The 25,133-nt window shown below is 41.9% G+C and overlaps 1 long non-coding RNA gene across 3 annotated transcripts in view; it reads left to right on the plus strand.

The window, feature by feature from the left end:
- LOC128853856 (uncharacterized) overlaps positions 1 to 25,133 on the plus strand; it is a 119,555-nt gene that overhangs the window by 22,859 nt on the left and 71,563 nt on the right. For 2 of the 3 annotated variants that reach the window (XR_008452658.1, XR_008452657.1), the window contains exon 2: positions 23,959 to 24,132. The exons of the other annotated variant lie outside the window; for it this stretch is intronic. This is a non-coding gene — a long non-coding RNA (uncharacterized LOC128853856). The remainder of the gene's footprint in view (positions 1 to 23,958; positions 24,133 to 25,133) is intronic. 3 annotated transcript variants of the gene reach the window in all.

Raw genomic sequence — 25,133 nt, forward strand, 5'->3', positions numbered from 1 at the left:
TCTCAAAACCTATGAACCTCTCAGAACTGTTGGTATGGTAGGGCTGTAGCTGCCTCTGTTGATCCTAATTTAAAGCTGTAATTGCAAATAAAAACATCATTATATCCCTCAACTCCCTTAATTGAAAGGATTGATTCACAGGAGAAAGCATGATAAGAACTTCTACATGGGCCAAGTGTTTATGGACATTTTAACACCTTCGGTTTTGCATGGCCTGGGTTCATTCTTGAGTGGAAAAATACCGTAAGCATTGGGGAGAAACTTCTAATATCTGGCATCGTTTCTTGGTCTCCACTTATAATAAGGCAGGGGACCACCTACCTAGGACTCCGTAGGGAGCAGGAAGATCACTGACTTGGTCTCCCAGGTGGCACCATTGTTCAGAAAAGCCACATGTATATCAATATGTCAAGAATATATGCTCTAGTTGTGTGAAAGTACTAACACGACAGGTTTCTATAAGCATAGCGTGAATAATATTATGGCTACGAATCAACTTTCTAGTGTGAAGTGGATTAGTCATTTACATCTGCGCAAACTGTTTTCTTTCAATCATCTCCCCATAGATAGAATTTGAGACTTTTAACTTTACAATACAGTTTTCTCAGTGTAATGTAGGATAATGTCAGGTAATTTTCTTCACGGCATCAATCTGCTGTATTCTAGAATTACTCGTTATATTCTAGAATATCTCAGGTTCCGTCCTGAAACCCGTATAAGTCTGCAAAATCATTGTTTATACCTTTTAACCTTATGTTTAGTGTATATGCCTGCCTCTTAGCTCTAGCTTACCTGCTGTCTCGCACCAAAACTTTTCTGGTCTTAACTGATATTACAGTTCATTAAATAGCTCCTTCAATTATAATGTAGGAATAAACAGAGTATTTTGCAAAGTCTGTCTGGGCAAATATATAAATGAATCTAGACGAATGCGACTGAGGTGACTATCGCCCCAATATAAATGGCTCAAACCAGAGGTGTCATAGTGGTGTATTAAGCCTTACGCAAGCTGGTGATGTAGTTACAAAGCTTTGTTTCTGTGTCCCCTTTAAATCCCTTTCTAAATAGCTGTTTGACAGAGCAGCTGATGTGAGAAATTTGGGGAAGACTCAGAAGATGACTGTGTTTCCCCTCCTCTCAGGGCAGTTTTTCTGAATGAATAAGACTAGAGGATCTGAGAAGGAATAAAAGTAGAAGATGGTTCCCCTGTAGCTTCTCCTCGCTTCTGCCTCTATTACAGGAGCGAGGCATACAAAACGTGTTAAATGTGTTCAAGTATTGTGACTGGTTCTCAGAGAAGATGAAAAGGATCCTTGTTTTTTAAAGGAAATGGTAGAGACTTAAGATACTGAGTTGCTCTTTCAGAGTTGGAATCTGAAATAGAGCAGAGGGCACTCCTTGCACTGGCCTGCAACAACACGACTTTCATAACAGCTCAGGAAGATAGACAATAAAGACCTTCAAAGTACCATAATGCTTTCGGGGATCTCAGCCCAGGAGATTAGCTCTTCTTTAGCAACTCAGATTATTTTATCCTCAGAGCCAAGTAACTCTAGTTATGGTGCAATATAAGCCAGTCACGTCTGCTTAATGTACTCAACTTGGAGGAGTAAATCTGTAGAGCAAGAAATATTTTTATAAGTCTTAGATTGAAATCAATAGGGGGGAAAAAAAATTACCACTATGATTGGCTAGAAACAAGAGGGGGATGTCATTACTCAAGGGAATATATTCTGTCAGTCAGTGTTCAAATATATGGGACAAACTTAGCTTCTTTAAAAATAAATTAGTATTTTTAAATAATTAAACCTCTTGTTTATTACATGAAAATATTAATTGTTTTGTCTTCCAGAGGTAAACAAAGAGCCGAGAGAATCTCAGTCTCTCACTCAGTCTTATGACCTTATGGTCACTGTCCAAAATACCAGCAGTAACGTTCCACGCTGTAGAACTAAGAAGAAGAAAAGCAGATACTCAGCAGGGTTAGCCCAGTGTCTTTCCAAGTAATCCCTTATTTTTGCAAAACATTTCCATATGGGAAACTTGCTCACTGAGCAGAAGCACTGAAAATAGCATGGCCAGTTCTTTGTGTAGATAGTGATATTGGTTGTTGAATACTGAAAACGATTGAGAGCCTTTAGCAGTGCTGTTCTGTGTATCTAAATGTAAAACTGATGCCTGGGGCTGAAAACTGATCTATAGCATTAAACTCTAACCACAAAATGGGTATCATCATTTGGAAGAGAAGCAGATAGCTGCTATTAGCAGGTCTGGTGAAGACTAGTAGCTAGAAATGGTCTGAAGAACTGTTACCCTGAACTTTGTGAAATATTGGTTCAAAACACAAATTTGTAGCATGTGCTTATTTATGCAATTGGCCTGGATGTAACCCTGAACCTGGATCCTTTCTGCTGGGCGAAGTTGAGATCTAGTTCTTCACCAACCCTGCAGGTCTATCCACAGCTAACTAATCCTAGAAAGCAAATAGACTTACTCTTAAGAAAAAGTCTCTCTCTTTTTATTTCCCCTTTATTTAGGGGAAAATGTGTTGCAATAACCCAGACCCATCACGCTCTCTCTGGTTACAGCTGAGTGACGCTACATCAGCAGCAGAATATGTACAAATTAAACTGTAACAATGTACCAGGGAGAGGCACAGCAATATCATAAAAATTATCCACAGTACAATATGACTAATGTTGTGTGAAATGCATTCATTGGCGAAATGATGTCTAGGTGTATCTTAAGGAGTTATGCTGATGGAGATAATGGTTATAGAACAGAGATAAAGGAAAGAAAGGCGAGTGAAAGACAAAAGGTTGCAGCAAGGGCAGCATGGCTGGGAGAAGATGCTCAAGTAGACGTGCTTGAATAGGGGAGAGCTGTGTCCCTGTGGAATATAGAAGAATGTCATAAGAACTCAGTTGCACCTTTCTTACTCACACAAGCCTGGTATGAAGGTGTGCGGGCTGTTTCAAGCATGCACACACATTCCTGGTTTTTTTCTCACCTCCTTTCACATAGACTTTTTATAGACAAACGTTTATCTAGAAACACAAGCAGCATATGTGTTAAACATTCTCTAGTAATGTTATTTATAGAAATATATTTTGTTTTCCCTTTCTGAGAACAAAAGCAAAAAAACAAAACTAATTCCAAAGAGGAGGGACTGATATTTTATTATCATGTCTAAACCAAAGAAATCAGCTCAAACTTACTGAGCGGGGATGGTTAGAGCAAACACTTCATTAAGGTGCATTCAGAAGCAACCAGCTCCTTCCTTAATCTGAGAGTCTTTTTGAAGTGAGTAAATGTTTTGCCTGAAAAAGGAACTTGGGTATTGCTAAATGAATTTGATTTTCCTCTTTCTCTGTTTAACATAGGTTTGGAAAAAAAAAAACCTGTCCAGTTGACCCATCATGATTATCCACTGATTTTTATGTGCACATTTGTGTACGTAAGCAGAACCAGGGAAGTGCTTCTCCCCCTGTACTCTGCACTGGTGACGCCACAACTTGAGTACTGTGTGCAGTTCTGGGCCCCTTGCTATAAGAAAGATATTGAGGTCCTGGAGCGCGTCTAGAGAAGAGCAATGAAACTGGTGAAGGGCTGGAAAACAAGATCAGCTGAGGGAGCTGGGTTTGTTGAGCTTGGAGAAGAGAAGGCTGAGGGGAGACCTTATGGCTCTCTACAACTGCCTGAAAGGAGGTTGCACGGAGGTGGGTGTTGGTCTCTTCTCCCAAGTGATAGGTGATAAGACCAGGAGGAATGGCCTCAAGCTGCACCAGGGGAGGTTTTGATTAGGAAAAATTTCTTCACAGAAAGGATTACCAAGCACTGGCTGCCCAGGGAGGTGATTGAATCCCCATCCCCGGATGGGGATGTGTTTAAAAGGTGGGCAGATGAAGTGCTTGGTGATGTGATTTAGTAGTCTACAGGTAGGATTGGAGTTGATGATCTCTAAGGTCTTTTCCAACCTAGTGATTCTGTGATTCTATGTAGTTCGTGAACATTTTGTTTTCAAGGGAACTTAGGGATTACCCAAGTAAGACTTTTTTTTTCTTTTTAATAGCTAAATTCCATTTTCTAAAATAGCTGGGGTGCTTGAGAGTTCCCTGCGTGTCTCTAACAATCCTCTCTAAGCACTTTTTAAATCAGTGCACGGGACAGCGAAGTGGACCTGCCTGAAATAAACTCAGTGTCTGTGCAGTGTGCCGCTGGACTGCAGCGCCTGGTCTAGGGTGCAGTCAGAAACTTTCAAATTACTTGTCTTGTTATGCTGTTCTTGGTTAGTTTGCTACCTGGATGGTTACAAAGAGAAAGCTTAGGCCAAAATCATGCACCAGTTCTTGTTTCTGATGTGTTGGAGTCATGTTAGCTAGGGTTTTTTTCCTCATTTGTTGATACATACAAGAATTGGAGGTAAACTCAGGCAAAAATGTGGGCTCCAACACTTTTCAAGGTCCTAAGATATCCAGAGGTTGGAGGTCATTTTGTCTTTTCGTGAAGAAATGTTCCCTAGGAACGTTTCCATGGGAGTCAAAGCTCCCCATAGACGTTGGCTGGGCTGGACTGAGCATTTGCTCCAAAGGCTAAGGAGGAGGGAGGAATGTGATAAAATTGGTGTTTTCAGCCCTAAGTCTGACTTGGATCTGGGGGTTCTTCATGAACCTCATAAAGCTTTTTGTCCAACCAACCACCTCCACTCAAAGCTGAACACATGCCAGGAATTCCCTCCTGAAGGAAGCTGCCAAAACTCACGGAGCCACGATAACCCTCTGCTATTCAACAGCATAAAGCTCCTCCTCAGTACTGCACTTTCTTCCCCCGTGTGGGCAGAGGCACGGTGTGGCCCAGCTGGAATATCCCAAGCACGTAGCCCAGGCTTAGCGATTTCACTATTTCACTGTGCTGCAGTTTTCTGTTTTTACAGGTCTGTGATAGCTCTGTGAAGAAAAATTTCTGCCTGCCCCTCTTCATTTGGGAAATAAACCTCAGCCATTTACTCTCAGCACGGGAGAGCACACTTTTCCTTCACTTTGACAGGAGTGTGTGCAGTAATACAGCAAGATCAACCTTGAAAAGGGAGAGAGGCACTCTGGGAGCTGGGCTGGTTTATATCTCAGCTGATTCTCTTCTTTCTTTCTTCCGTATCCCCTTAATAGCTTGACAGAAGAAATACAGGGAAGATACAGCCATCTGATTAACAGTGCCGGGGGCTGGGGGGCAGGGATGGATGACAGGGAAAGGGAGCGCAGTGTGGCTACCAGCCAAGTTTCAGCGAGAAACAAAATATCTGGCTTCCTCTAATCTCTAGAGGAAAATTAAGTTACAAAAACCTTTAGTGGAAACTTTGCATACGTTCGGTACTATTGCCATGCCTGACAGAAAAAAACCTGATATATTATTTAGTTTATAGTTATAGAATTAAAGGCATAAGCTTTCCCACCAGGAATGAAGAAAAGAATCTTCTTGAAAACTGAAGACAAACCCCCTTAAAAGCTCCTGAATGTTTTGTGCTATCAGAATTCTTGAGAAATTCTCTTTTTTGTCTTGATGGATGGTCGTGTGTGAATTGTGAGTCTGAACATCTTCCCTCATGGGTAAGATGCATTTTTGCACTTGTGTAGAGAGCTGTTCTTGTTTTACCTGCCGTGTGTGCCGCCTTCTGCAGGCACACAGCACCACAGGTGAGGGTGGAGGTGGAGAGGAGGCTCCTAATTGCCCTGGGCAGACGCCACTGGCTGAAGGGGCATAGGCGGCTCGTGCCACCTCTGAGACAGAGAACCAAGGACAAGCGTTCCTCGTCTTGGTGTCTGTCAGAAACGTGTGTGTTACACAGAGAAAGGAATGTCTCCCATTCTTCCACATCTGTCATCAACATGTTGATGAAAAAATAGAGGAGTTTGCTTTAAAAAAAATAACATAGCCATAGCTGTTAAGTGAGCAACAAGTTGAGACCTATGCACTTGAGATAAATCGCTGATTAAAATTAAATAGCCTTCTTACTGAACGTTACATCTGAAGTGGTTGCAGTAACCAAGATGAAAGTATTTACTTGCTTGTTACTCAGTTTTACGAGAGGAAGAAAAGAAGCTAGATTGGCTGGTTAGGTCTTTCCTTTGTTTAGTCCTATGTCAGGTTCATATGATATCTGTGAAGTGAGATCTCTTTCACTTCTGGAACATGGACCAAAGGTCTGAAATGGCATCCTGTGGTTCCTTAGCACGCCTTCCCCTGCCTGGCTCTGCTCTCCCCTTGCTGGTTGCTCAGGCTGGTGGGAAACTGTCTCCGTTTCCTCAGAGAGGAGAAAGCACAGATGTATTTTGCAATCTTTCCCTCTGCCTGGTTGCAAGCAAGCTCACCCTCAGCTTCACGCTAGCAGGACCTTTCTTACATGATTCAGTCACCAGCCTTGTCTGAAGGGAACATTTTCCATGCAAGTGAATGCAAGAGCCATGTTTGCATGCCATTTCCCTTCCAAAAGCTTTATTGCTCTTCAGCCTCAGGGACCTCAACATCAGCCAAAACTCAATATGGGGCTGAAATTGTACACTGGCCATCCCCGTCCCTGGCTGTCCCTGCGGCAGGCAGCAAGAGGTGTGTTTGTGTTAGCGTGTGTGTGTGCACCGCACAAAACCAGATGTGTGCTGTCCAGAATAAATGAGGCTATTCAGAATGTCACAAAATGGACAATTTATGGCCAGTTTCAGCAATTAGTCAGACCAAAGAAGTGAGGGTGGGTCAGTATTAAAACTTCACCATTTTATTTACTTTAAAAAAAAAGCAACAGGGAGTTGCAGCTGATGAGTGAAGATACTGGGAGAGGGTAATTAAAGAGAAACAGTCTTTGATGTTTGTCTCATTCCAGTTTCTCCTCATTTTGTTGTGCTCCCCTTACTCTGCTTTGGGATACAGAGCAGCTGTGTTCTTTTCAGGAGGGCAGCACTTGTGTGGCTGCATGGGCGGTTCTGGAGCAGGAACACATTATTTACCTCCTGCTGGGCTCTTGCACCTTGTGGTGAATTAAAGTCCTTTGTATAGAAGCGCTGGGACCTAGCAGGGCTTCTAGGTTCTGGGTATAGTGCCACCCACTTACGTGACTATTGTGTTATGTGGGGAAAACATTCCCCAGAAAAATGTCAACAGCTTCAAAGATAACGCCCCCCAGCCTAAAGTAACTTCAACTGTTTAACATAAACCTTGAGAGTGACCCATGCCTCATAGTTAACCACCTTATTTTAGCATAAATATTCTGTTTCATTTAGATTAACTCTTTTAGCTACCTTGGTCTCCTTTTTTTCTGCCTCCAACACCTCATTTTATGCCACAGTCATAAGATTATGGATTTCATAGTTGTTCTTGAATAGTCCTGAGTATAACCCAAAGCTTTAGGCTGTGTGGAAACAGCCTCTGTAATCCTTCCAACTGCAGATTGTATGTGTGCAGTAAGGAAGTAAACTTCTTTGTGTGACTTTTCATGTTTTCTCATCCATGAGCAGCCTTCTCTGACTGGTTGGCTACGCAGCATGGATCAGGGAAACTAATTTCTTGTTTGCAGCTTACTGGTTCTTTGTCTAATATGTTTGGGATGTAGGAGGGGGAGACTGTCTTTTTGTGGGTCATCATGATAGATGGACCCTCTGAAGCAGTACAAAAGCAGGGAGACCTCTTGTGGCTTGTGCATTGTGGGTGAGATTTGGTGAAGTTGGCTCTTGCTCGTGGATGCTCTCTCATGCGAGGGGATAAGAGTGAGAGATTGAAAGTGGAACGGAATGGTTGGGACTTATTTAATGAAAATGTTTTAATGAAACAAAATAAATTTAAATATGTGGTTTATTTCACTGCAAATTTTTGGCAGTAGATGGGGCCCTTACTGTAATAAAACTCGTTTGAGATGGGAGCCTTTTGGAGATGGTGCCTTGATGCAGTGTATTAGTGCTGACTCCTGGAAGATCAGCTCTGATTTGACTCAGCCGCTTTGTTGTTTCTTTGTAACTGCCTACCATGAAAAAGAACAGGGAGGAGGGAAGCAATGTGCCTGCCCCTCTATGCCCCCATCTTTTCACTCCATGCTGTCCTAATGCTTTTCTTTGCCATCCTTCTTTTCCAAAAATCTGCAAACTCCTATCATCGATTTGGCCGGTCTCCCTGACTCGAGTCCCGCTGGCTACGGTCGGGACACCAGGGTCCCTTTGTCATCAAAGCTGAGCAGGAAAAGAAACGCACCCTCATACCAAGATGGGGACAGAACAAGAACCTCCCTTTCTGTGGCGACACTGTGGGTTTCACATTTCATTCATGCAAATGTCTATTTCCTGGCAGTGCTGGGGCTGGCCTGGAATCCAGACCTGGTCTGCTCGAGGTAGAGCCATTATCCTAAAGTGCTTTTATTGATCCGTTGACTTTCTGTCTCCCTTCTTCTCTTCCTCTCTTCACCCTGCCAGGCTTCTAAAGGCTGATATCTTGTCTCATACAACCAAGATATTCTAAGGGGCAAACAATGATTTTTGAAGTCAGATTAGACAAACTCTACTTGACCAGTGAAACCAGATATCCTCTGAATGATGTCTGAAGAAGGATCTCTCTACATTTACAAGCAGTCCTTTCTCTCCGCTCCTATTCCCCCACCCTGTATGTCCTAGTGATCTTGAAAAATATGGAAAATATCTACAATTAAGGCCAAACATCTTCTTTGTAGCAGCCTGTTCTCCAGAGTAGCAATGCCACATTGCCATGCTTTACTTTTATATGGTTAAAGAGAGTTGTGGTGGTTAATCTATATATGTGCTGTGATATCCAGTGATATTAAAGACTAAGATTTAAAGAGAAGCCTGAAAGACTTAAGAGTTGATGCTTGTGGAAAAGCAAAAAAGAACTGCAGGCCTTACTGGAAATTTCAGGTGAAACGTGTTAGAGTGCAGTATATTACAGTGACCTGGGCTACAAATCCATTCGAGCTGGAGATAAAGGGAGAAAGAATAATACTGGAGAAAACGTTTGTGCTGCTGTGTAATAACAAATACTAAGAGATGGCGTTGAAGTTGGTTGATTTATTTTGATTTGTTATTTAAGTGTTCACAGTTTCTCATGTTTCTGGAAAATCGCTTTTCTTTCCTAATATTATTTTTCATTAACTAATTGGTTAATGGTTGTTTAGTTAATGGTCTGAAAAGTATACGGGTAAGTACAGAACAGTAGAAAAGGGCTAAATTTGGTTATAAGAGCACACTTAATTTTAAGAAAATCTTGACTCCAAAGTCTTTCATATAGCTGAATACATCACTCTTCAAGAATGTAGTATTTGACAGATAAGGAAACTATCCAGCAGTTTATAGTCAGGTAAATATAAATATGCATAAATGATTTATCAGGGAATAGCTAGTTTTTAAATATGTAAACAATATGAATAAAAACATAATTAAGTAAAAAACATGGATTCATTGAGCACTCTTTCATTAAGCTAGATTGCTCTTCACCCTGTGAGGAATTCCAGTGAAAATAGTGTGTTTTCACTGAAAATTATAAATGATGTTAAGGACAGAGACTTGAATAGTCACATTTGTTCCTTATCCATTTTATTCGTATCACCATTAATTTTCTTTTTATGGAAATTCACAGAAAAGAAGATAAATTAATCAGCAGTATTAATGAAAATGGTTGTCTGTGCACTACAGAAACTCTTGTTTCTAACTTAAGCTGTTACTCTTCCAAGCCATGAATAGCTCGGTGTAACTTAAGTGAGTAGTTGTGCCGCACAGGTCATGGATCATGACTGGTGCTTCAGTCGATAATCGGTGTGAAAACTTTGCAAGCAATCCACTGGCTGAAATGTGTCTGTGGAAAGCATTTCTTTAAGAGATGTGAATACAGCCAAATGTGGAGAGAAAAAAAAAAATATCGAAGTCTGTTCCTCTGTTTCTGGGGAAATGAAATAAATGTTTGTAATAGCTTTCTGGGTCATTGGGATGCTCTGTTATGCACTGAAGACAACGTGGCTTGATTGGTTTGGGGTTTAATGTAATGAAAAGCAGTTAACACTTCACTACAGGTTGATTTAGCTGTTTCTAAAACTATGTCAGGAAGAGTAAACTTTCTTTTTGCTATCACAGACAGTGAGAAGGGAATGGGAGTCTTGGGGAAAGAGAAGCTTTAAAGATTGAGTCTTGGCAAACTACCCTTAGTCATTTGCTTTCTTGGAGAAACTACAGCAGGAGCACAACCATAGCTTGATGTGCTTTTGAACTGCATTGCCTGGGAGTAAATTGCATAAGCTTCACGTAGTGATATGAGCAAACAGATAAGAGACAGAATTGTCTTTCCTTCCAGACAATAGTTCTCGTTGCTGCTGCTGCTGCAAAAAATATAATTCAGTGTATCACAAGCTAGACCTAAATTCGCATTTCTTTGTCAAAACCTTACAGATTTTGAGGCAATATGTTTGGCCAATTCTGTAGAAATCTTGACCAAAGCACCAGCTCAGCCTCTGAGATGTTCCTGGCTTCTGCGATAAGTAGACTGAGAAGTTTATTTGTATATTTCAGAACTTAATTGCTGAATGAAACTACCTGAGTAAACAGGTTTCAGGGCCAGAAAAAGTTCATAATCATGCTTGTCTGATAAGAGATCTTAAAAAGATAATTCTGATGTTAATGCTAACAAGCAAATATGTCTCTATACAAAGCAAGATGGATTTGTGGACTTTCCATCTGCAAGACGCTATCAAAACAAGCCATGGAGCTGGATGTCTGAAAAAGATCGAGATGATTTTGTGGACATTGGTACTCAAGTAAGCACTATAAGTACTTTGTGAGCTAGGGAAAGCAAGCCAAAAATCATATTTTAAGACAGAAAGGATGCCTGAGCAGAACCATGTAAAACTGTCTGCTGAGACAGCAATGCTGAATATGGGCTGTGGCTGCCCCGTCCCTGGAGGTGTTCCAGGCCAGGTTGGATGGGCCTTGGGCAGCCTGAGCCAGCGGGAGGTGTCCCTGCCCATCACAAGGGGATTGGAACTGGATGATCTTCATGGTCCCTTCCAGCCCAAACTATTCTATGGTTCTACTCTATGATTCTATAATATCAACAAACACATTTTGTGATATGGCACTGCTAAGTGTGAGCCAGCACGGAGGCAGGAGCTCGGGCAGCTGAGCTGAGCTGCTGTGGGAAACACTAAATCAACAGTAATACTCCCACTGTAGTCTCTAAGGTTTTACATAATAAAAGTTTTCTGCCTATCAGAATGCAGCAACTGGTATTTTCAATTACATGGGATTAAAAGCAGTTCCAGTGAAAAGGCTTATGAGCTGGGAGCTGCCTGGTTGTTTTCAGTGAGTCTCTGCCAGCCAGGTGAGCCAGGCAGCTATATGCGTGGCCTACAGGATGTGAAATAAAAGAGTAAGAAGGAAAAGAAATCATCTAAATAATTCGGTGGGAGGAGAGAAGCGGAAGGAACCCCATGCACCTTCCAGCTCACATCGAATCTGGTTGCCAGCAGAGCAGTTGTGAGCTGCTAGGTGTGAATCCCACAAGAACCTGCTGTAATTAAGCATCCTGTAAGGTGAGGAGGGGTGTGAGTGCAGCGATAAGCTCATCAGCGGCATCTGCAACAACTCCCTGCCCCCCTCGGATACTCTTTGGAAATTTTCACCGTGTTTTCTATTTGTTTCAGAGCCAGGAACAAATGCTGGCAAATGCAAAGGTGTTAAATGTTGGCCAACCTATCCCAACATGCCCTACAAGACACTGAAGGGAATATTACTCTAAGTGGATGATGAGCTCAGTTCAGAGGCTGTTAAGTTAAAGCTTATTACCCTCATTAAGAAATGCGTGTAATGTGGTTTCGGGCTTCTGATATGGGAAAAGCAACATTTTCCAAGGGTTTTGTTGTCCTGTCTGTTATGCTTGGAGGGGAATTCAGTTTCTGTTTTGTGCTGGGTCAAACTCAGCCCGGAGATAAGGTTTCTTCACAAAGTTTAGAGTTTTGGATTGCTTCTGTGAGGTTGAGTCTGGAGCAATGTGCTTTGTCAGAACCAGGAGGAGTTTTCCCGTGAACAGAGGGAAAACGAGGAGTCATACAGAGATGTTCACTCTGACAGGAACGAGTTCCGCGCAGAGAGCACTTGGGCTAAAATGCAGAGTCACAGGTGTCCCTGGTCCACCCTCTTCAGAGCTCTGTGAGCCAGGACATCAGGTTGTATTGCTCCAGCAGGGTGTAAATGCAGAGACCTGTCTTTGGTTCAGCTTTCCACGCAATTCAAAAACCCTGCCATACCAGGAGTGCCGGGATGGGTGGTGGAGGATCAGGAAGTGGTTTAGATTCACCAGGTATTTTTAGCTTTAGGTCAGGACCAGTCCTGCAGGACTGGGCTTGTTCACAGAAGACTTGAGTGTCTCTGCCATGTGCTCCTCATCATCCCCATTAACTGAGCTTTTCTTTTATCTGAGGTACCACAGCTCCTCCCAATGATGGAGCTTTGTCTCTCTACTCAGCTTTAATCTCTAGTTGTCTTTGGAGGGTCAGGTCAGGAGAGGTTTGAGGTTCTCAGCCCTGAAGTGAAGCCCTCCCTGCTTCAGACAGGGCTGCAATTGAAACCAGCTGATTCCAAGTCCTTGCAAACATTTCCATTTCAAACCACTGAAGTTTTATGTCTTCCTAGTAAATTTTTTTTCTTAAACCTCATAAATCTCATAAAGATCTGGAACAGCTAGTAAATTTGGCCATTCAGATACACATTTTCCAGTAAAGAGGATAATGATTGCTGTTGCTGATGCCACCTCCCCTCCCCACCCCTTCAGCCATAAGAGCTCACCTCTTGCCAGCTGAGTGCTGCTTGCACGCAAATTGGGTCGTGTTAAGAAATGCAACACATACAGGTTCTGTTTGCATGAAAGACTGGGGAGTTGCTGGGTCTCTGCTAGCTTTGTCACTGCCCTTATATGTGACCTGGGAAAAATAACTTGTCCTCTTCGCATCACGGATCAGAAGGATCAGGTTGATGCTCAGTTGCTCAAAGAGTTGGAAATCTCGTTCAGTTCAGGTTGGACTGCCCGTGTTTGCAAAACTCCAGGCTAAGGATCTCTCTCCCAAAGTCCCCACTGAACACAGAACATGAGAAGTCTGCACTGTCAGCAGGGCCCCAGCTGCAGTGCCTCCAGCTTCCCGCCCTCCACACAAGTCTGCTTGTGGCAGTGCCCAGGAGGGATGCAGAGCTGTGGTTGTCATCAGTCCCTGGGATAACCTAGAGAGGAAGTTTTCTGCATTCTCCTGATGGCAAGTCCATCCAAGTCTCTTAAGCTTGGATTTCCAGGTAGGCTTGAAAGAGTGTGAACCCAAGGACAATATAAATCCAGGTCTTCTGAGACTTGCACTGCAAATGCCAGGCAAAAGCGCTGAAGCTGTTTAGAAAAAACATACTATAGAAATAGAATATTGTAAGCATATTTTCTGTTTTATTTGTTGTCTCTCAAATCCAAACAAGCTTATTTCCCTTCCTGTAACACTGCTTTTGAATATCTTGTGCCAAAGGCACTGAATCTGTTCTTACTGCTGTCAATAGCAAGATGCCTGTTGCTTTTAATGGTTCAGCTATTAAAACACCGCATCCCAGTTGTCTGGCTGTGAGCAATCCCAAGATATTACAGTGACAATATGGAACCTTTTTCCTCTTTGAATGTTTCTCTGCAAAGTTTGACCATTTTGGCTAGGGTAAAACATGTGTCTATCTGGGATTCTTTCCAAGGATGAGATTTTGACAGCTGTGCTCATGTTGGCAAAAATCCTGACATCTTGTGCTCCGTTGAAATAGCAGATTCTTGGTGGAGAGGGGTGGGAATCTGATTTCATAGATGAACACTTATGAATTGAAGACTGTGAGCTTGGCTTAGCTTTTTTCACTTGAGGGAAGGGGGTGAACCCATCCTCTGGGAACAGGGTGGAGCTTTTCTTTCTTTCCATCTCCACCTGTGGGCACAGATGGCTGATGGGCAGTGAGGCTGATAGGAGCCCTCTGTGCCTTTGCCAACTTCGTGCAGCAGTTTGGGACATGCCTTGGACTGCACCCATGAAAGTGGGTGTCAGCCTCTTTGGAGTACATGCCTAATATTTCCATTTACATATTAGATGTTTGGGCATGAATGGTGGGTGGTGTTAGCAAACTTTCAGTGAAAATTCACCTCTGTAGCCGTGATCAAAGCTTGGCCTGATACTTACGCCACATTGCTTGTGAAGAAACAGAAGCTTTACTATAGCCTGAAATAGCCTGTTTTCATTTTTTATTGTTACTATTATGATTATGGCGATTGAGTGGTTTTTTTGTTTGGGTTTTTTTTTTCTGGAAACTCTGTCTTGGAGAAGTATTTCCCACAAAAAGTGTAATTATTCAAAGCCGATGTGTTTCTGCAGTAACCTTCAATTTGATGAACTGTCAGTTTTCTGATGAAAAATCGCTTATTTGGAGGCTAGAATTCCTATTATCTCCACAAATAGGAAATGGTGGCACAGAAAATTGTGTCACAAGGTCATCTAGGAAGGAGCTCCATATCAGAGCCAAGGATAAACTGGAACATATCTCGTGGAAGGTCACTACAAAGTTTTTCAGGAGGTATTTTGCAAATACTATATTTATTTCAAACTTTCCAGTGGCCAAATAGTTCTTTTATATTTCACCAAGAAAAATAATGAAAACATGGAGTTTTAAAACCATGTCAACAATAATTTTCCATTTCTGGTATTTCACTGAAAAACAAGGAAGGAATATTTTTTTAAATGTAAACAGATAGCATTCAAACAAAAAAATACCCCAAAAAACCACACCTCCTGATGAAAACAATTCAAACAGCTTTGCTCATTGAAGATTGTGGCTTAGGGTTAGACACACAAAATCAGACAGTCACGGCTTTTGTCCATGGCAAATCTGAGGTCTTTTATGTTGCTTTAACTTTCAAGGAAAAACAGATAAACTGGCTTAAATTTATACTTGCTGTGCATTAAGTGATGTATACAGACATTTCATAGAATTGCAGACTCATTAAGGTTGGAAAGGATCTCTAAGGTCATCCAGTCCATCCATTAGCCCAATACCGCCGTGCCTGCTAAAACACAAACAAAAGTCCCACATCTACATGTTTTTTGAACCCCTTCAGGAATGGAGACTCCACCACTTCCCTGGGCAGCCTCTTCCAATGCTTCACCACTTTTTTGTAGAGAATTTTTTTTTCTAATAGCCAATTGAAACCTCCACTGTCACAACTTGAGGCCGTTTCTTCTTGTCTTAACGCTTGTTACTCGGGAGTAGATCCACGGATCAGCAAGCGCTTGGGTAGCCTTTCAGATGTTTAAACCCTCAATTAAGGATTTGGGTGGCTGTAGGTCCCTGTCGTGTGGTAGAGTCAGATTTGAAAGGGTTAAATTTGGGATAGCCCCAGAACAAGAAATCAGGCGTGTGGCAGGGACTGCATTGTACGCTGTGATTGCAGTCAAGCGCGCAGGCAAGCTAGAGGTGAGCTCAGATCATATATTAGTTATCTGCATGTAGCCGAGCCGTGTGTCAGCAAAGTGGCCAGAAAAATGAGCGGTAGCTACAAAATTATATGGGAAAAGCTGTACCACGTACACTTCACTTATGGGAGATGGGGTTGAAGAGTATAATAAAAGGCACTCTGTATTAGTTGGGATGTTTCGTTAGCACAGCACTGACCGATGGCCTCAGAGACCCTTTTGAAGCCATGCCTTAATGACAAGCTCTCCCTTCCTCTCCCACTCTCTTGAAAATTAGGGCAAATATTAGCACACCTGTGAGTTCTGCGTTGCTGTGTTTAGAGTGCTCCTAGCACCCGTGTTAGCTTGATTAAAACTAACATGACTGTTTCTACTCGAATTAATGCCTGTGGCATGTCTACCATAAATTAAACTGAAATTCCAACTTTAAGTTGTCTTATAGTTCTGCAGCAGATCTGTTTACTCTGGAATAGCATAAGGCAGATGTCTTGATCTTTGCTGTTTCTTAACAGGTCACAGGCATAAGTAAAAGCCTTTAAAACCATTTTAAAACATGCTTTTCCCTGCTCTACAGACCTTAACCTTTAGTTGGCCTTAACCAGAAACACACAGGATAATGTGATTCTAAAACAGACCGTCATAAACTGAGCAGCAGCTTTAAATACATAGTGTGATCATTACCTGAAACCAGTGAAGAGGTTGGAATAATTATTGCTCATGTTTACACTGGTGTATCTCAGAGGGTTGTGTTCAGTCCCTTAATGATGATGATTAAAAACATACTGGAAACACGTAGTAATTAGAGAGAGCACTTACCACGATTCTGAAAGCACAGAGGTAGCTTTGAAGTGGAACTGGACGCAGAGACTGCTGCCAAAACATTGTGAGAGTTAGGAGCACTGTGCAGCAGGTAGTTGGTAGTTGTACGTATGATAACGTCTATTTTGGCACATGAAATATCTGCCTTCAGTACCAACCTTATAATTGCTTCTTGTAAGTCAGTGAGACGTATGCAGCTTTGAAGAAGGAACAGGTTGATGAAGGGGGAAGGAGCGTATAAAAGCTCTGCTTTTTAGTTTATGTAAAACCAAAGTTGAACTTCGGTTTGTTTCTCCATGGGGGACTTTTTGGAGGCTGAGGTAGTATTTAGGGAGAAAGGAGGAGGAGGAAGTTTGGGGTGGCAGCAGAGAACGGGGGCACTGGTTCAGGTGCTTTTGCCCTGCCAAGGTTTCAATGTGGGTTCTGACGTGAAAGGGAGTTGTCAAGCAGTGAGCTGTAAACCTTATGTTTTAGGAGTGTTTCTGTGGGTGTGGGATGGGGGCATATTTTGCGGAATGTATTCATTTGTTTGTTTTTCCCATTAAAACAAACAAAAATCCTCTCATTATAAAGAGAAGAAGGGAGGAGTGTGATGAGGCTTGTGCCATAAAATCATGTTTGCTGGAAAAGTTGTCCTGTTTTCCATTGCTTAATTTCAGCTGAATAGGGAGGGCATGAAGGTTGGAGAAAACACAGCTACTTTCTTGGAAGTATTTTTATGAGCTCTGGAATCGAGCCCTCTCAGGAGGGAACAATTTAGCAGTATGTAAGGGAAGCAGAGGTAGAAACAGGCACTCCCTAGCGTTCCTTTGAGGCTCACAGGGACTCAAAGGACTTAAAGGCCATTGTCCTTTAAGCTTCTATACCATGTCTGTTGGTAATTTTCTCTGCAAGACCAAATTCAGCTTTCGTCCCATGTTAATTCTATGGAGATCTAGCTGCTTACACCACGTCTGCCATCTCTGTGGTGCTCCTATCTCACTAATGTCCCCTTGCAGATCACCCGGCTGTTGGTTAATACTCAACATGCTTAAAGCAAGGCATTTCCCCATAAATTTGCTCTTTTTTTAAGCACTGTGCACAACGTCAGGATTGTGTCTGTCACTTGGACTTGTGGAGGTTATGTTTGACTCAGATGTCTCTCTTGGTTCGCCCCACTGAGTGGTGTTAAACTCTTACCACTTGTTTCCCCATAGCCTCTCTAATATCCTGCCACTTTTGTCCCCTCTCCTGGCTCACACGGCTGCTTAGGCTGTCATTGTCATACTCAGTTATTGTTTCAACACTTCTAATTCTGGCCTTGGCAAATCAAGTCTCACCCTGTACAAACACGTTTTTTACGCTGCCCAAACAGATCATCTACCTCACCCGCCTGTCACCTCTCAGACTGCATCTCTATTTCTAGTCTCTGCTTTTGACCATATTGAGCAGAATTTGCCTGTCTTTGCTCCGAAGGCCTTTCACAGCCTTTCTTCACCTGTACAGTATTTTTCTTTTGTGGTTAAAATGTCAGTTTTGACTTCTGATCACCCCACCGTGCCTCTCCCTGTGGATCATTTAGTAAAATTTGAAAACACCTTCGCGTGTTTTCCCGTGCTGTGAAGGCAGCTTCATAACTGTCTTCCTAGCTGCTCTTTAAAACTCCTTTTCTAAGACACCTATAAAACCTTCACAACCATCAAGTTGCTGGTGTGTGCTGAGGTCTGTCATGATGGTGTGAACTTTGGTGGTTTCCATAGATTCCTCTTGCCTGTAACATCATCTGTCAGCTTTTGGCTTGGAGTGAAGGCTCCCTGGTTCAAGAACCATCTGTTTGTGCTGGCTTCGCATGGTGTCTGTCGCTGTGGGTTACTATCCCACAAAGGCAGTCCACAGGTGCTGTGGTAATAGAAAATAATAGCAATAATATAAAAAGCAAGCATTGATAGCTCTTTGTGTCTCTCCACTGCTCTGTCGTTACCCATATGACACTGGGCAAAGACTGATCCTTGAGAAAGTTGATGAGCGTTACTTGCTTCTGGAAACTCATGGAAGAGTGGATTCCTGTCCCTACTCTGTGCCTCTTGCACAGGGATATCTTACTGCTCCATTGTCCATTATATTGGAAATAACAGGCTTAGAAACCAGGAGGGCAAGTGGTGGAACCAGAACTGTGCAATTCCACTTTTGGGTCTTCGGTCCACTCTGTTCTGAAATCATTGTCAGTCAGTAGACAGTCTGTGGGACTTGCAGAAAATGAGATGGAGTTTGTTAACGACAAAAGACAGAGCAGCATCTTGGTCTGTGTCCAATTCCACTCTTTATTCTTGATGGGGTGTATTTTGGAGAAGCCTGTCAGCGTACATGGGCTCCACTGTCCCCTCTCGCTAGTCCTGTGCAGGATAGGATCAAACGGGTGCTGATGGGGCTTAGCAGCGCTCTCTGCAGCAATCCCTCATCCCACAGTCTCCTGAAGCTGCCAGCTGCATGAAACCAGTATGAACAATGGACTTAAATCCATTTTCTGAATAGAGTATAGCCTGTGAAAAAGGAATTGTCTGCCAAAATGTTAGGCTGCAACCCCCAGCTGCTGAGACTTTATTTTTAATTTTTTTTTTTTTTTTTCCTGTGAGAAGGAAGAACTCTGGTGAAAACTGAAAAAAAAAAATTAACCCAGCCCTGTGTCAGGAACAAAGGTCACTGCCGCTGCGGCAGCCAAGTGTGTAGCCCAAGGCCAGTCAACATCTTGAGCCTTCTGCCGTGGCTTTGGGACCTTTTACAAAAGCTGGGCACGTTTCCAGCCCTGAGCTCTGAGAGGGACAGTTGACCCGTGTTGCACCTGAGGCATCTCAGCCTTATTTCAGTTTCACATAAGGCTTTGTCTGGGCTTATTTTATTTAATGGGCTTTATTTGTTGTTCTGGTTATACTGTCGGAGGAAATTCTCACTGTTCTATTACTTTTTTCCTGTTGGAACTAGCCTTAAAATAAAATGAATAAATAAATACATATACATACCTGTAAAAATATGCAGACAGGAAAACTATTCAGATCTGGAGAGGCCTTGATAACGCTGCTGATGAGGTTGCCAGCTTTCCCCGAGTCTAAGCTCAACAATTCCCTCCCCACCCCCAAACCCCTGGGAACCTGAGCAGTGTAGTTGTGAAGCTTCTAATTCTGACTACAGGTGTTTGGTTTGAAAGACACCACATGCCATGTTGTAATCTCATTTAGGAAAAAGGTAATTAAATAAAAATACAGATGTGTTACAGTCACAGTTCCTGAACATCTGAAATGCCCGTCAGTTTGAAAAAAGGAAAGAATAAATCTCCCTAAAGGAGCTCTATCCTCTTGTCTTTTGTAATAATATCCAGTATTGATATTTTAAATTAAAAAAGAGTTTTGAATATCAACATCTGCTCTTAACTCTCTCTTTACAACAGGAACATTGTGTTTTGAAACAAACAAGGTAGGAATGCCTAAACTCCGCTGCTCTGCATATCCAAATATTCTTGATAGTGGTTTATTTGTTGCACATTCTGCTCCATAATTTGGTGTATTGCACTATTTTCTTAAGGTACCACAGATCATCAGAACCTTTCTTTGGGTGCAAAGCAGTAACTAGACATGCTCAGTTTTGTCATCACAAATTGAATAGTCACTGATTTTACTCTCTTGAAATATCAAGTTGAAAAGTGTAAAATGTAATATTCTGGATAAATTGTATTACATTACTTTGTAAAAGGTTAGCCAGCTTTAATATGCAGTGTTCTCTGTTCAGTACTAATGATGATCGTAGTAATGATAACAATAAATGAACTGCTGAATTCATTTGGTCTCTATCCAGCAAGATATTTAATCCCATGCTTAACTTTTTAAGCACATGTGTGGCTTCCTGTTCATCACATTTAAGCATTTGCTTTAGCTTTTTGCTCTACTGCTGCCTGATTCCAACACGTGCCCTTCAAATATTTTGATCGAGATGGGCTATTTCTGGTTTTAACTGGCTAGAATAAATCTTTGGAATTTAACAAATGCTGAAGAATGGCTGATATATTAATTAACCGGTATTTTGGGGGGTTGCAACAGCATCTGAGGAGTGTTAGCCTACTTGTTTGCTGCATATTTTACAGGATTCTTGGTCTCTCCTTGCTGTTATTCAACCCTTCTACCATAGTACTACACGAGGGAAGCGGATCCTCAGCTGTAGGGCGAGACTGTTGGCCTTGGAGGAAGAGTATGAAGGTACCAAGCCCAGTAACGTTATTGTGACTCTTTCCAGTAATGCTTGGGGTTTCTCTAAAAACTGAGCTCTTGTAATCCTGCTATTTCTTCAAACTCTGACTTTTAAAATACAAAAAAAAAAAAAACAAAAACAAAACAACCCAGCACATTTCTTCTTTATAGAAGTGCCAACCCTTGCATTTCTAGTATTCATGGTGTGCTGCAAAAGACCTTGAAACATGATGTGGTTTTTATGTTCTAAGCTCCAAAATCAAAAAGGAACTAAAAAGTCTTCTACATTTGTTGTTATTTTTTTTCCTGATTTTCGAGCCTTTCTGAGACCTGACAGCTTTTGAGTACTTAGCGCTGGCAATTTCTTGAGCCCCTGAAGCCTGGCTTGTGGGGAATCAGATTTTTATTGAACTCTTTAGAAAATTCATCCTTCCTTGCTGTGCTGAGCATTGTAGCAACACCACATGAGAGGGAGTTGGAGCTTTAAAGTCTGCACCATCTAAAAGGATTGCCAAAGAGTAGGAACTACAACAGCAACTAGTTCTGTCTTCTCAGACTGCATTTTGCAGAACACTAACGTAGCACCCAGGTCCTTGCCTGCACAGCTAAGTGAAGTTACGGGTCCGAGTTTCGGGCTGCCAGAGGATTCCCAGGGGGTGACAGTGTCAGCTCATGCAGGGATCCAAATGTCTGCGTGTGCAGCCTTCTGAAAGCACTGGTGAGCAAAGGGAGCACATTTCCAGCAGGCTCCCGAGAGCACCGACTTTCCAATCGGACTCATTGGGTTATTATTAAATGCCTACAAAATCCATGAGAACGCTGCCATTGTCCCGACTGGTCTTTGAATGAGGAGCTCTCAAACAGAGGATATGCTATTCTTCTTTTGTTCTGCATTCCCATAATGCTTTTTAAGGAAAAGGAAAAAAAAAAACAACAAAACCCTGAAATGTCAGTTTTACCCTGAAAGCCAGGGATGGAAGGGATAGTCAGCCAAGATTGAAGTCCAAGCCTGTACAATTTCTTTATGTAAGTTATAACTGTATGTCAGTAGCAGTAAGCAAAGCAAAATGCACCAGCTAGACTGGTGTTCTGTTCAGTTGCCTGGGGCCCCAACTGAGATTTAATAAACCAAGGTAAGATTTTAGTGCTTTGAAATGGAAACTTTATGGTAACTTCTTTCTGGAGCCCCTCTTTAAGTGATGTATCATACATATGGTTTGTGCAGTGCACCTTGGATGCTGAATGCAGATCCTGTCTTGGGGGATGAGGAAAAGGGACATGACTTTTTGTAACGCTGCTTGTACTTATTCTTTGGATCATTCTTCAGCTTTCAAGACACAGAGGTCTACTATGGGATTCTCTGATTTTTTAATTTTTTATAAATTTTTTTTCAAGACACAAATTCATTCGTTGCTCAAGGAGTTGACTTTCAGAACATGTTTGGCTCACCAGTGAGGATCACAGAATCACCAGGTTGGAAAGGACCCACTGGATCATCAAGTCCAACCATTCCAACCCTCTCATGAGAAACAAGAAAAAAATAGCTCCTAATTTTAAATATCCAGTGCCTCTCTTCCCTGCACAACAGTAGGTTAGGAGTGTATGCTCTCCTCTGTTGCCAGCTTGTTTTTTTTCTACATCTGATATTTACAGTTTCTTCGTTATGATAGTTCATGGAGACTTGTTGTGAGCTGTTCCTTATCTCTCTCCAAGCATGAAAATCTAGTCTTGAGGGTTGTGTTTGGAATCAGATCATATCAGTAGCTGTTGGCAGGAATGCACTGAGAGACCAAAGGTAGCTTTACTCTTTCCCCAGCTCCCTACCGCTCTTTCCCATTAATACCAGCTGGAACAGCCCATTTGTCTGGGATTTTCTGCATATTACTCAGTATCTCTGACATCCATTGCTGTCTTTAGGAGGTGAAGAAGGCTGAATAACTGTATCAGTAAAGTACTCAGAGTTCAGCCAGTGAAAGATGCCCCTTGATAATAAACCACTGTTCGTTCCTCTTGGCTTCTCCCGCGTGTGTTTATTTCTGTTTGCTCCTTTCTTTTTTTGCAGATGTCAGACAAATTTTGTCAGTGCTTTTTTGGCTTTGCAGCCTTTTCTCAATCATCTTTCCTTTTGTATCTCCGGCAATGTGCAGATCTGATGGTTTGCTATTTCTGCTAAGCGTATTTCTTTTCCGTGCTGTCTCATTGTCTCTTTTGCTTTTTTTTGCTGGGTGAAAGAAGAGACAAATTTCCAGTAAGCAAAAAATAAACCATCCCCAGCTCATGAAAGAAAGGAACACTTTTTAATCACTGTTATAAAATGTAATAATTTGATGTAAGTTCCTTGTCAAGGTTGGAAGATTGACCAGCAGGTCCATGAGAAACATCTGTTGATGTGTCTGTTGGATCAATTGGAATTGTATTGCACACGAGGAGAAGAATGCTGCACGAGCCCTTGAAATGGTGTGAACACAGATGACATTTTTATTCATTCTCAGCCAGATTGCTTGGTATTGTGTCCTTTCTGTGAAAAATGACACACTGGCAACAGGCCACTGACTGCAAAACAACTTGGCGTGGGCCTCCTGTTTGTCTCAGCCTGAGCTGAGCATCACCAGAGATGCCAGACTGCTAGCCACAAGCTGAGGGTGTTAAAGCACCTGCCATTTTTTGGTGGAAAATAATTGAAGGAGAAGGGATAGTTCCTGACTGTTTAGATCTTTGGTGGCATCAGTGATGGGACTTCTCATCTGAACTACTGTAGTTCATGAAGAAGGTACCAACATAGCCAAACCCCCATGGGTTTCACTGGGATTTTTCAGGGGGCAACTCCACAGCTCGTCTGTGATGGGAAACACTCCTGGTGAGTGGGTATGCTGTGGGCAAGGTGACACTGACCTGAGCGTTGTAGTGTAACTGCGGTCTTGGCATCAGAATCAGGTGCAACACCGGGTATTTCCACCATAGTCTAATTATCCATATCATAAATCTTCTTTCCAGAGTCCCTATTGAGTCTTTCTGACTTCTAAGTAGTTTAAATGGAGAAAGTTGAGGAAGACGGTTCTCTTCACAACACGACAGTTTAACTATCAATGTCATAGGATGCCCAGATATTTTATTTAAGTAAATGTTTTTAATTCCATCCAAGCTGGATATATAACAGCTATCACCATGCACCAGGAGACATCGGACTGAAAAGCTGGATGTGATTTTCTATTCTGCCTGTTGGAACCAGCTTCTCTCAGTGCCTGCTGCTGTGGAGTGGGTATTTCCCTAACTAAACAGTTGCTTTTTTTCTGAAGTAAGGACAATATCTTTGCTTTCATCTCTGATGCAGTGTGACATGTACAGTAGGACCTGTCATAATTCATGAAGTCATTTCTGTTTCAATGTTAATAAGTCCTTAATCAAGTCATTTGTTTCATCCAGGATGTCACATTTAGCCGTGGATTGTGAAATGCTTGAAAACTGGATCACGGGAGCATTATTTAATGCTAAGTGTTATCTGCATCATATCTGAAGCTGGAACATGCCAGGAAAAACATCCTTCATATTCTGCAACTAATATATACGAGCTTTCAGGATTAATCGTGAATTGGCTGGGTATGTACACCATTTCTCTCTGTTTGTATGGCATATAATATGCCATATTGAGGAACTCATCCTCGCTTTGCTTATCTGTTACCTATTTTCTGCGGCTACTTTTGCTTTATGAAATAATACTATGCAGGATGGGACCAGTCACTTTAAGCCAAGACTGGCACTTGAAATCCAACAGAAAATAACTGAAAATTCAAAACTAGTAGTCCTCATCCTACTGTGTTTGTGATGTGTAAGGAGAAAGAAGAGGCGTGAGCCATGCAGCTGCTGGTGGGATTAAGTGGGAAGCTATTCAGAGAGACCAGGTTTATGATTACCATCTCCTGATCTTGATGCTGTCTTCAAGTGGAGCAGAGCTAAGGGCTAGAATTGTGTCTTTAATATCTAGTTCCTGTAGGTCTTTTCCATTTGCAAAGACAAAAAGGAAGTCATAGTGAACTCATGGCAAATGTTGTTCCAGTGCTTTTTCCCTCTTTATTTAAACTACGTTTAACATTGTGCCATTTTTTTCTTATAAGCTTCTTTCTGTCTGCAAATAGGTGTTATGTTCGGTTAGGGATAATATAAAACATACTATATACAACACGTATACATGATATATGTTGCTCTACAGCAATGTAAGTATGTACAAAATTTCTGCAGAGTGAAACACTGAAGAATCATTTTTTTTTTGCCTTAAGGAAACACTTGCATTTATGTTGTAAACCTCTCTTACTGATGCACCCTCCTGGTGAGCCAGACCCCTTGTGGTAGGTACTGTGAAGGTACAGAAGGAGGAGTCTTGGTCATATCTGTGAGGAAAACATTCTGGTTTAATTTTTTTCCCCAGTTTCTGTCCTGAAATACTCAGCAAAGAAAGGTATAAAAAGGGGAATTATAAAGTATTTCTTCAGATTTTATTTTGCATTTCCATAGGCTTTATCAAAATTATTCCTTTCTGGTTCCAACCAGCTCATCAAAAATACTAAATGTTTTAAAGATCCATGTTTTCTACAAAAAAAAAT

The sequence above is a fragment of the Cuculus canorus genome, chromosome 16 (genome assembly GCF_017976375.1).
Source record: "Cuculus canorus isolate bCucCan1 chromosome 16, bCucCan1.pri, whole genome shotgun sequence".
Taxonomy (NCBI): Eukaryota; Metazoa; Chordata; class Aves; order Cuculiformes; family Cuculidae; genus Cuculus; species Cuculus canorus.